The 12,223-nt window shown below is 43.9% G+C and overlaps 1 long non-coding RNA gene across 1 annotated transcript; it reads left to right on the top strand.

The window, feature by feature from the left end:
- The first annotated feature begins 244 nt into the window (after window positions 1-244).
- Window positions 245-6,902, top strand: LOC123153420 (uncharacterized). The gene is made up of 4 exons (XR_006476479.1): window positions 245-681; window positions 2,034-3,007; window positions 3,096-3,594; window positions 6,588-6,902. It is a non-coding gene; the product is annotated as an uncharacterized lncRNA (long non-coding RNA).
- Window positions 6,903-12,223: the final 5,321 nt, after the last annotated feature.

Here is a 12,223-nt window from a genome sequence, read left to right as displayed (position 1 = left end):
AAATCAAACCGGCACTAATGTGCTTCACATTTGACCCTTTTTCTACTAGTGTCACCGTCAAAATACGTTTCTTCTCGTGAATTTACGCTTTCAGTTTGATTTTAAAACATATACGTGAGGTGGTATTAATTTGGGAACCGTCTGTAGTTTCCGTCGTAAAAAATTCCGTAGGTCGCTGTTGTTTTAATTGAGTTGGACTTCTCCCTGCCATCTGGGCCTCAGTCCACCAAACTCAGCCCAGGCAAAACGGATCAACAAGGGCGTGGACGCGTGGCTGGGCAGGGCGGCGCTGGGTAGCTCGTTCCGGCGGTGGTCGCCGGTGTCGAGGTGGCGAGGTGAGACCGGGGTCGGGCGTTGGCTCTCTCGATCCAGATGGGATCGAGGCAGGGCGTGGCGGCTCGGGCACATCGGGGGGCGGTCGTCAGTCCAATCTGGATAGGTTCGTGAAGGTCGACGGCCCTGCCGACGCGAGGGATCTCGGGTCTCCTTCGCCCTTTGGGAGCTGCCTCTCCTCCCTGCCTTCTTTCCGTGGTGTCAGGGACCAAGGGCCGGATGCCAGCACGACGGAGCGTACTGCTGTGTGTCCTCTTGGTCCTCATGTCATCCACGCGCGTCCTCGGTTCCAGGCTTTCAGCCACCCATCATCAAGATCCGGCGTCCTCTGTCCTTTTTCCGATTGATGTGAGTAAGCCTCCACTATCCGCTTCCAATTCTGTAAAATTTGCAGCTGTAGTTGGCATGAGACAACATGATCCAATGAACTCATCATACACTGTTAGGTCTGTGGAAAACAGGACGAACTTTTGATGTAGGTCTCCATTCAGTTGATCCCACAGTTTGAAATCCATCCATATCTGGAATAGAATCAAAAGGCTTATCCTCGCGCATTACAGAGCAACTCGGTGGGTTGTTTCGTCGAGTACTACCCTTCAGATGGGAGGTACAAGAACCCCAGTCAGCAAATTTCTCTTGAAGTGACAAACGGCAGCTTGGTTCTTGGGTTCTCTGTTGGTCCATTGCTTTGTCTGGCCAATAATCTACTTCAAGATTCTTCTAATTTGCATAGGTTAAGTCTAGATGTTTATATCGTTACATCTTGGACGGTACAATGAGTTGCTCTAGAAAATTAAGATGCAAAAGTATGACGATTATCTTGATAGCCTAAAAAATATTGAGTATATCGAGTTTAAATGGAGCCGGCCAATCCTAATTCATGGCCACTGGTCTTTGTTCGCACAGGTTAACGGTAAAAAAGAAAGTCGACAATGCTATCTAATGAGCACGAGGATCCTAAGGGCACATATTTAATCTGCATGCATTAGAATATATATGCTCTACGAACCAACCTGTGGTTGGATGGTTAGGAGGAAAACAATACTCCAACTCACAAGGGTACAAGTTCTAGACTTGGCACTTGTATTCACATTTTCTTAGGTTTATTTCATGCCTTTCGGCAATGTGTATTTAGTGGCAGGAGAAGTTCCCGTTGTCTATGAAGGTTTATGTGACGATTTCGTCAATCTTTAGATGATGTGCCGACTCAGTCTCTCAAAGACGCTCATAAGGAGCATCTTGCGAATTATCTTGATGCCGCTTTAATCTCCTTAATAATGCTTGCATACTACCCACCCGTGCCTTCCTTGGTGTCATTGACCACAACCTTGCACTCTGATGCTATGATCACATGTGATAGACAAAGATCAAGAGCAAGAGAAAGGACGTCACGGAACGTCAACGCTTCCAAGGTTGCCGGATCTAAGACCCCCAAGCATTTCAATGCCGAGAATCCTAAATACGTGTCTACATCATCATTGCAAGAATATAGTATTAGCCTTCACATCTGTATGGGATGGGTTGAAGACCATGCCACGCTTCAGCCACTCCCTCGGTCTCAAGGCAGCATTGAAGCAAGCTAATAAATCTTCATATTTTGTTCACCTGTTAAATAGCCCTATCTTACTTTTTTAACTACATAAATTTATATATGACATTGGTTGACGTATTAACAAGTCCTTTTGTGAATTGATAAGCAGATACTGGTGCATGGATCTAAATTATTTGGGAAACGAAGGAACTGTACTCTCGAATGGGAGAAAGGCCCGAATAAATTGGAGACATAACGAGAGATGATGAACATAAAAATAGCATGCATGTTTTCTCCGGTTGCAACGCATGAGCATTTGTGCTAGTCTATTCCTAATAATAAAGCACGGATTGACTCCATGGGTTTATTGTTATAATGCACTTCTTTTCATGAAATTACGCTTTCAGTTTGAATTTAACATATACGGGAGGTGGCTAAAACCGTTTCGTTCGCTTCTGCCCGCACACCCGGTCGCAGCCGTATTGCAAAAAGGTCCTCCTGTTTTTAGAAATTGTACCCGTAGTCCAAGTTAGAAAACATCTGGGCCGAAGCCAGTGGAGCGACGCCCGTACGCCGCACCCGCCCTAGGCCGAGCTCCCGAGCACGCCGCAGCCTCGACCTTGCGACCCGCCGGCGACCGGATCCTCGCCGGAGATGAGTGCCGTCGTGCCCTGCTCCCTCTCCTCTTCCTCTGTCTCCTCTCACCTCGCTCATCACCCGATCTCTCTGTCCCCAGGAAGAATAGGAGCATGCCATGGCCTCGGATCCGCGCCGCCGTCGTCGTAGAACGTCGTCCGCCACCGGTTCTCGGACCACAGTTACTGGATCAAGTTGCCCCGTCTCCGATCTACCTCGTCATCGGGCATGCACAGAGACGGCTATGGCCATCCGATTCTCGAGCGCCGCCGGCCAAGGTGGCCGCCCGTGGCCGCCTGATGCACGAGCGCCGCCGGCCAAGGACCCGCCTGCGTCCAGAACCCCTCCACGCATCATGTTTTCTATGGTTTTGTTTTCCCCGCCTCCATCTCTTCCATGACAAGCAGCACAATTTTCTTTGTTTGTAAATTAAGCAGTCTGGTAGACTTGGAAAGAAAGGAATTGCAGATTTCAAAAGGAGGAACAGGGTATATACATCGGCATAAGGTACATCCCAATTAAGCAGATTTGTTTTTCTGTTCTGAATAGGGTACTGAACTTGAGAAATTTACCTTTCCGTTCTAATGAATTGCAGATTTGGAAAGGAGGAACAGGGCGCCGGAGACAGAGGGATCCGGTGCAGACTCGATGCCCTCCACCGAAACCCCTACTCAATTGCTTCTCGTGCTCGAATTTGACACAGGCGCCATCGCAGCTAGGGACGCTGATGTGGAGGCCGGAGACAGAGGGATCTCGTGTTCATGGAGGCCGCCAACACATGGGCCGTGGACACATCGTAGTGTTCCTTCCAGGGCTCCAGACGTGGATGGGCGTGGATTTCTCCCAGGCGATCGTCGACAGAGCTTGCTCCAGGAGCTCTAGGCGCTGCGAGATACTCCCAATTGTGCGCCCTATTATTCAAGGAAGTGACAGCCACTGGAAGCACGGATCGACAAATTAGACAGTAGACCCAGGCCATGGATCGGTTGATTCAACACCGAAGGAAGAGGCAATAGGTTATAAAAACGAGCTGGGGGATTTTTACTGGCCTGAATCTTAAACATGGCCGCCCTGCTGATGGACTCAAGCTCCAGGTTTGCTCGCCTAACATGTCTTGACAAAATTTCTAGCATGATGGATAATGAATTCATTCTGTGATGCCACATAGATATGCAAACTCATAGTCCTTCATGCATGCACGTACCACTTCCTAATGGCATGATGCAGTCTTTCTACTGATACATACACTAGCCGATTGACGAGCGCGCACATTAGTGGTGTATGTGCCGAGACAGTGTAATGGACCAGCACATGTGCTGGCGTCCTTAGGTGCAAGTTTAGCTGATGGTGGGTACCGTGAGTGGTTCACCAATTGCCCCAATGATGTAATTAGTGATGTGACCAGCGACCAAGCCTTGTCGTAATGGAATACAAGTGTTCCATTTCAAAAAAAAAAGTCATCTTAATTCAACATGATATATAAAATCTTCTTTACTTAAGTAGCTGAAACTCATGGACTATGTATTGTCTGCTACAGTATATCAAGTAGGCAGCCATGTAACCATAAACGTTGCTACAGTATATCAAGTAGGCAGCCATGTAACCACAAACGTTTGCAGACTTCTCTGTTCAAATATGTATTTTTGACCTATTTTTGTTACTATTAAAATTTTAGTTATATTTCTCAGAACAAAAGTAACTAATAAATTTTGTATGAAACATATATATCTTATTAAATTTTGAATTCACGGTAATTTAGTTACTCTCTCCGATCTATATCACTTGTCGCTGGTTTAGTACAACTTTACATGAATTATTAAACTCTGGAATAATATGTAACAATTGATACAGATCTCAAAAAACATCCTTTCTATTGTTTTTTTGCAAAAAGGTTTAAGGCCAAAGATTAAGTAACACGTGTCCTTACAAACATGGAAGAAGGGGCTGCCAAGTTGTTGATGTAGACCATGAGATGGCATGTAGAAACTCCGAAGACCACAAAAACTGATTGAATTTGGACAGATCCCCTGGAAACCTAAACATAATAGAACCGGAAGACCCGCCGGGGAAAAAGATCCACACGCCCTTCACTGGCGATGAGCATACTGGAAGTGGCACATAGTGAGAGGCACAGTAGTTTTTTAAGATTTTTTTTGCCCGGTGCAACGCACGGGCATTATATATATATATAAAGTCTATTAGTGACCCAGGGTGAAGAATAAATAATTCTCACCCTGGACAATCCAGCGAACCCGCCCCGGTGGCACCCCGTATGGTGAGCCGTAACCTTACGGCTGACCGCCAGGCTCCACCGCTTACACGATGTAATTTTTATGTACACAAACGTAAACTTTCACCTCTTTTGCACATCGGCTACAAACCGTTTCCCGATTGTGGCCTTGTGGGGACTGGGATAGCTAGCCCACGCCACGACCCGTCTCCCACGTTCCTATTCAATCGAGATGAGCGGCAGTTTTGACGGAGAGTGGCGGTGGCGGTGGCTGGTTTGCTGGACGACGGCATGGTGCTCAGCGGGTTAGTTCTGCGGGAAAGTCAATGACGTCAGTGACGTCGTGATCAGGCGTGTGGCCGCGTTGTCCGGCAGCGCGGCGGCCGACGGGTGGTTGTCGCGGCAGCTCTGGCTCGAGGCTGGAGCACGGTTGCCAAGACTGTACAAGACAAGCATCCATCACGGCCTCCGGGTGTAAGGTTTGTGCGCTTCCCTATTTTTTTGCACACGCATGGACATAGTGAGCACGCTGCCCTTGTTCTCCATGCGGCTGTGATCTCCTCCTCTCACACTACATCACATGTTCTGTTGCTAGCCCCTTCCTCCTAGCAGGTAACCATTATGTTTTTGATCTGATTGTTTCCATAATTTCAAGGCTTGTGTGAACCTTAGTAATCCATCTTTGGATCTCATTCTGAGTGCCCACGGGGTGTTTGTGTTAATGCCCAATTGGGAATTGAAGTTGTAACAGTCGTATACTTTGTGAGGAATCTTGGATAAATGAAGGCGCAGGTTCTGAATTTCATTCACTATTGATTCTGAAAAGATTTATTGCATGAGCCTGACGGGTAGAATCCTTATTTGTGCCTGGCTACTTGGTAGTATAGTAAATAAAATTTGCCAAGGGTCAGGGGTAATTCCAAGTGTCCTGACTCTATGGATTCATTATGAACTAGTGTGCATTAGAGCCAAGAAGATGAATCTGTCATTGAATTTAATAATGTAAGATGAAAGTCACAATTCTGAAGTTGACATTCAGAGCAAAAAAGCATGATGCGATTTTTTCAGTGTGTTCGGCAAGAGGCCCTAGTGACGGGTGACCTCTCTGGCTGGCGACAGTGGGCGCCTTTGGGGGCGAATGCATACGGCGAGCGTGTGGCCTTGGTGACGGGGTTAAGTGTTTTTAACTTTCCTTAGAGCAGGTAGGCTCGACGACGTGGTGCTTGGTTTGCATGGTGGTCACATCAACTCTGCTAATGGTGTTCTGCGTCGCTGGTTTGACCATTACCCCTTCACGCTCTCTGCCAGCCACGGTTGGATGCTCTAGTACGCGCTGCATGCTACAGTTTTTTGAACAATTTCCCTGGCCCAGTACCTCTCGGATGTGCAGGTAACTTATGCCCAACAAATAGTGTGGTTGATCTTGATTCGTGGCGAGTTAGCTGTTTTGGTCATAGCTAAACCGAGTGTGTTCTCGTCTAAATTTGATTGCAATATACAAATATTTTTCAGAGCTAACAGGCTATGTAAAGTTGAAAGTGTGTTATCCTGTAAAATTCATGCTTGGGCTAGCTAAATATTTTGCAGAGGTAACGATGCTACTCTGGTTTGTGCTTCCGTTGAAATATAAACAAGGTGTTCAGATGGTTTGCTTGCAAATATGAACATGGTGTTCAGATGGTTTGCTTGCAAATATGAACAAAGTGTTCAGCTGTAATTCGTTAGATAGAAGAATCCACTTGTGAATTTTCTGCAGAATAAATTACTTCCACGCTGGACTTTTTCTCTTATTATAAAATGATATCTCTTAGATTCCATGCTTGATTTATAGTGCATTAAAATGTGGCTCTCTTGCAGCTGTCAGAAGTCTACGGACAGTCAAGTAATAGATACGAACCCTTGATTGAAGGAGAACTCTGTGCACTTCTGATAGCATCCGGACCGTAAATCTGTAGCAGGTCCTCAACGAATCATTCCAAGGCATACATGTAGCAGGTCCTGAACATATCATCCAGACCATGTTTCACACGTCGTGTGCTTATGTAATTCGGTTTTTACAATACATCTTTTTTGATCAATAAGCATCTACATTGTTCTTGTAATCTAATTAAAGGCCAACTATTTCTCTGGCATATGGTGAATTGACCATGGAAGGATTTGTCTTGCTAAGCATATCTAATGTCGTTATTTGAGTGTAAAACTCATATGCATGGTGCTACTAAAAATGTTATAATATAGTACAGAAAAAAACCAAAACTCCGAAGAGAATGGGCGCCTCACTTCTTCAATCCAAACCTAGACATGATCATCCTGTGTGATGCCACCTGTTCTCAGTCACCGTAAGCTATTAGCAACATTACACAGTACCAGGGCATGTATTTTAAGAAACATCAATTGGTGAGATTTGCCTTGTTACTTCATTGGATCTTCCAAGAAGGCAAATGTGATCGCTTTATTATTGTAATTATTGATCCTACTCAGTACAAAATATTCTAAGTGAACATTAGATGTTTGGTTGCTCAAGTACATGATGCATAAGCAAAAGATGACATGATGGGAACCAATAGCCAGCATAGAAATATGAAGATCTCTCACAGGACTGACCCTTCTCTTTGTTGTTGCCTCATGTAACCCGTCCTTAGAGATTTTGCTATACAGGTTGGTCATACTAGGTGATTAACTGAGTCTATTGGTGTAAATAATTAAATATTCATTACCTCCATTACATATTTTTCCTTTGCTTGTATGATCAAACAGCATTTCAGAACCAAGACTTGATGGACTGATCAGTATAAAATAAATTATGATTTACACATGTAGTTTGCTAGAGCTAGACGGAAGTATATGGATTGATTCACAAAGACTAGCACTGACATTATAAGCTGAAAGAAACCAAATGTGTTGTCTATATAACAAAATTCAGTTACATGCGTTCGATACTGAAGCTGAGAGAGCACGTACAATGTTTGTCATAAACACAGTTTTGGTGACATTTCTACAGCCGGAAATTTCGGTCAACATTCAGAAAGAAGATAGAATATTTTTGGGATAACTGAGGATGCAATTCCAGAAATGATACTTCCAAATTTTTTCTTCCAAAATGAGCTTTTCAGTGCATCAAATCCATGGTTCCTCATGAACAACTCCACTATAAATAGAGAGGGAAAAGACTAAAAAAATCAGGATGCATGCATCATCCGTGACCTAGTGGCGCTCCCACCGCGACCTTCTCGTGTGTGGCGGGATACTCCAGTCCAGAGGGAGGCGCCTGCACCTCGCCGGAGTGAGCTCTCTGGCCGCCGCCGCGTCTACTTGCGCTTAACAGGATCTTCCATGAAAGTCCACACCCTTGCCGGACTGGGACTACCATAGAGGCGCTTCCTCATGTCGGATCGGCCGACCGAGCGACGACCCTGCAGTAATTTTATGGCGCAAACTTTTTTAAGACGTAATATTACTTTACATGCAACCAAATCTTACCTTACATCCCTTCCCTCACCGTGGCGCAAGACCAATTGTAAAGACCGTAAGTTTACCTCACTAACCTTCTGTTCTTGCCGTGGATGCAGACTGTTACGCTGGGTACATGGGCAGGCTAGGGTGAGAAATAACTATTCCTCACTCAGGGTGATGAATAGCGCGACCCTATATATATTTTCTATCCCTAATATAAAGCACGGATTGACTCCGTGGGTTCACACAATACACTTTCTTCCTGTGAATTTACGTTTTCAATTCGAATTTAAAACATATACGCGAGGTGGTACTAATTCTGCTAAAAAACAACTCAATCGCTGCTTTGTGCTACGTCGTACCTCCAACTTCGCACGCTAGCCATATATTGGGCTGATATATGCTGATGGGCCTCCTCCCAGACTTCATTGGATTACGATCCAAAAATCAGCAGCGTGGGAATGTAGTCTCCACGCCCCGAACCAGCTCACCCAGGTTCTTTGTCTTTCCCCCAAAAAAACCCAGGTTATTTGTCTAAAAAAACTAACCCTGATAATGATTGCAACTTCTGGCGTATGATGATATGCGTGGCATGCTCGGTAGCTCTTTTTTTCATGCACGTCCTTCTTTAAGTACTGCAAGCATTTGGTCTGGAGCTGCAAACGTAAATCTTTTCATTTCTCGGCATTTTTCCTGCTATATATTTTTTTGAAAATATACCTTCTTGATCTACGTGCAACTTCGCTTAAATTTCGCTGCTTCAAACGGCAAACACTACACTGCAAGTGGCACGCGTCGCTGTAAGGTCGAGTGCCCACTGCGTCTAGCTAGAAACACGTCAATGTAACATCAGTCTCCGCTGTCCTTTTTTCTATTGGCAATTCGGACCAAAGTGCTGCAAAATTATTACATGGACGCTGGAAGGATGGTCGTTTGTCCTACCAGTTGGATGAAAACCACTGTAAAGGCGACCACATGGAAGTTGCAAGGATGACTGGCGATGCTATAGGTCGGACGCATGTCATTGCAAGGTCGTTTCATGATTATACATTTCTTCTAGATATGGACATGGACCTTCTTGTAGCTACTAGCTGGCAGCGTCTGAATGCTATCATGATGTTTTGATGGACATGCTATTTTTTTTGATCTTCTTGCAATGCACGGCATATGAGCTATAATAATAATAATTATTATTATTAAAGTCATCAATTGCTTCCAAACTTATAAAATACTATCCACCAATGCCATTTATAAGTTGACAAAAAACATTTCACACTAGGGAATCCCCTGCCTGGGCCATCCCACGCAGTAGTGATCTCCTATACTGCGCTCTGCACGCAACGAGAAGACACAGCGCTCCAATTAGGGCCGGCCCATGTGTGGGCGATCCGTTTTTAAATTTTGTTTTCTTATTTTTATTTTTTCTTTTCCATTATCGTTTTTTCTCCTTTAAATAATTTGGTACTTAAAAAAACCACCAAAAAATTTAAAAAGAACTTTTAAGTAAATTTTTGAATAAAGCATAAAATGATTGTGTCGCATATTCAAAACATGTTTGCAATTTTTAAAACAAATGTTTGGGAAATCAAAAAATACTCATTATTTTTAAATTTTTGTTTATTACGAATTATTAATGAAATTGAACAAAATGGTCGCCAAAATGTTATCGGTGATGCAGCAAAATGTTGTCATGCCCATTGAAGTTTATGATTTTTTTTCTCCCGTTGCAATGCACGGGCCCTTTTGTGCTATTATATATTGCAAAAGATTTTTGGTGGGTTCACCGTCACAATACGCTTCGTGGGTTCACCGTCACAATACACTTTCTTCTTAATTTTATGAACAAAATATAACGGCTCATGAACAATTTAATGTTTACAAAGATCTATGGAAGCACATTGTCACAAAATAACTTATATATTGATTGCACTTGCACTTGAATGTGTTAAAAATATAACTGAGCCGATTATCTTTGATCCAACGCGCATACCTTAAAAAATAGATTCTTAGTCGAAAGCACTTCCTAGATTTCAAACAAAATGTCAAACTCTATGGTTCACAACAATGTTCCTCAATTGTCAACACACCCCGAGTATTGCTTAAAATCGACCTTAGGCTCCTGCAGGAGACAAAAAATATATTGGTTTTTCCACAAACAAATGAATTCGATAGTCTGTGATTTGTATTTCAACAAAGTTAGTTGTTCTGGAGCAAAAGAATTACTGAATGGATAAAACGAACAACATGTAAATACCAATCATATAGTTACTACCACAGAAATCTTGACCAGATTGTCAAGCAAAAGTCCATGTTGAGAATTACAAAAGCAAGGGACGTGCTACTTCAAGGCTATTTATGATCTGATCATAAATAATTTAGTACTCATGTTGTACAACGGGATACCTCAGATGGATCATGGGCGTTGAAATCCTACTTTCTATTTTTTTTGAAAATAATGGTAATATCTTCTCTGCAATTGAAAGCGACACATGCATGTAAGTCTAAAAATTGTACGGCATAGGGACCATGGAATCAATTGTATATTGAGCAATTTTGCAATAGAGAGCACAAAGGAATTCTGATCTTACACGCAAAAAAAGAAAGATATTCTGGTCTAGAGAAATATTAGAGAAGAGATAACAAATAGTCAGTTCAATTTGCAAGAATTTTATAAATATGCTGATCATCTTTCTATCTACCTATTGCATAGGGAAGTACCAAGGACCCGCATAAATCAGCACCAATCAGCCGCAGTAGCACAGAATCAACGTCACGAAGTGATGCACAGTAAGCCATGCTTTCTGTCATCACGCACGCACGAGCCAAGTAAGCACGCAACACACGACATGTGGAGCAAAAAGAAAAGGCACACTGAGCACGCGGTGACCTTGAGCGTCGGCATAGGGCGTGGAGGAAGAAGGGGAGGGTGGGGGTGGCTGGATACGATCCACAGGATGGAGAAAGGCGCGGACTTCGTTGGTAGGGCGACTCGCTTGAGATCGGAGGACAGCGACACGGACTGTTAGTCATCCATGTCACGGCCGGACGCAGCCTATGGTATGACCAGGACGAAGTCCTCGACATACCATCCGAGAAGCATCTTGATCAGGCACCTAGAGATGATTCTGTCGTCGCTTGCGCTTGCCGTGGAACGGCATCGCCGCTGGAGATTCATGTTGGATGATTAGTCCGCCTCATCCGTGTCCTCCACGACGGACCAGGCAAGGTATACCGGATGTTGCAGCGGCACCTAGGTTTTGACGGGGAAAGTAGTATGGCTATATATAGTATAGACGACGGAGGGAGCGAGATTGCATCACAGTAAGGTGAATTCCTTCATGATACACGGTCGTGGGTGGCTGTTGCCGTGCCGTACCTGTATTTTTATATATAGAAGGAGTATCTCATATCTTGCATCATAAGAAATCATGCCCACGTATTGTAGTGCAACTTGGCCCTACTTTATTTTAGGGATATAATAACTTCGTCCTACATTTTTTTTAGAAACTTCGTCCTACGTGAGAAAACCCTCTGGACAGAAAACGTACGATAGAAGCAAGCACAGGCATAAAAGCCCAAGTCAACCTGGCCCAACCGGATATAATACGCTTTCTTTTCAAGTCATAATACGCTTTTATGGTTTGTATAGATAAAATCGTAAAATAAGTGAGGTGGTACTAATTCGAAGATCCCCTATATATACGACCAATAAAACCGTTTCGTTTTTATGTGGCACGTGTCTATTCCCGCAGCCCAGGGACTGGCCTGCGAGCGGTCCTGAAATCCTCAGCCACGTCATTTGGGCCAGCTGTTGGGCCTGACATTCATCGGCAAAAATGTTTCAGGCCAATGTTATTCCTCCTTCGTATGAGATTCGAACTCACAATCTCACGATTCCTACGGACCAGCTTATGCTTTTGCTGAGAGAGGATTCATGTACGTATTAAATTGTACCACTTCACCCCTTTATAAAAAAAATCATCAGCTTTATATGTTTACGATTTACTATTTCGAGTATCAATAGGCGGCCTCCAAAATCA

Source organism: Triticum aestivum, chromosome 7A (assembly GCF_018294505.1).
Source record: "Triticum aestivum cultivar Chinese Spring chromosome 7A, IWGSC CS RefSeq v2.1, whole genome shotgun sequence".
In the NCBI taxonomy this organism is placed as follows: Eukaryota; Viridiplantae; Streptophyta; class Magnoliopsida; order Poales; family Poaceae; genus Triticum; species Triticum aestivum.
The sequence above is the reverse complement of the archived record's forward strand: the minus strand, read 5'-3'. Positions and strand labels throughout refer to the sequence as shown.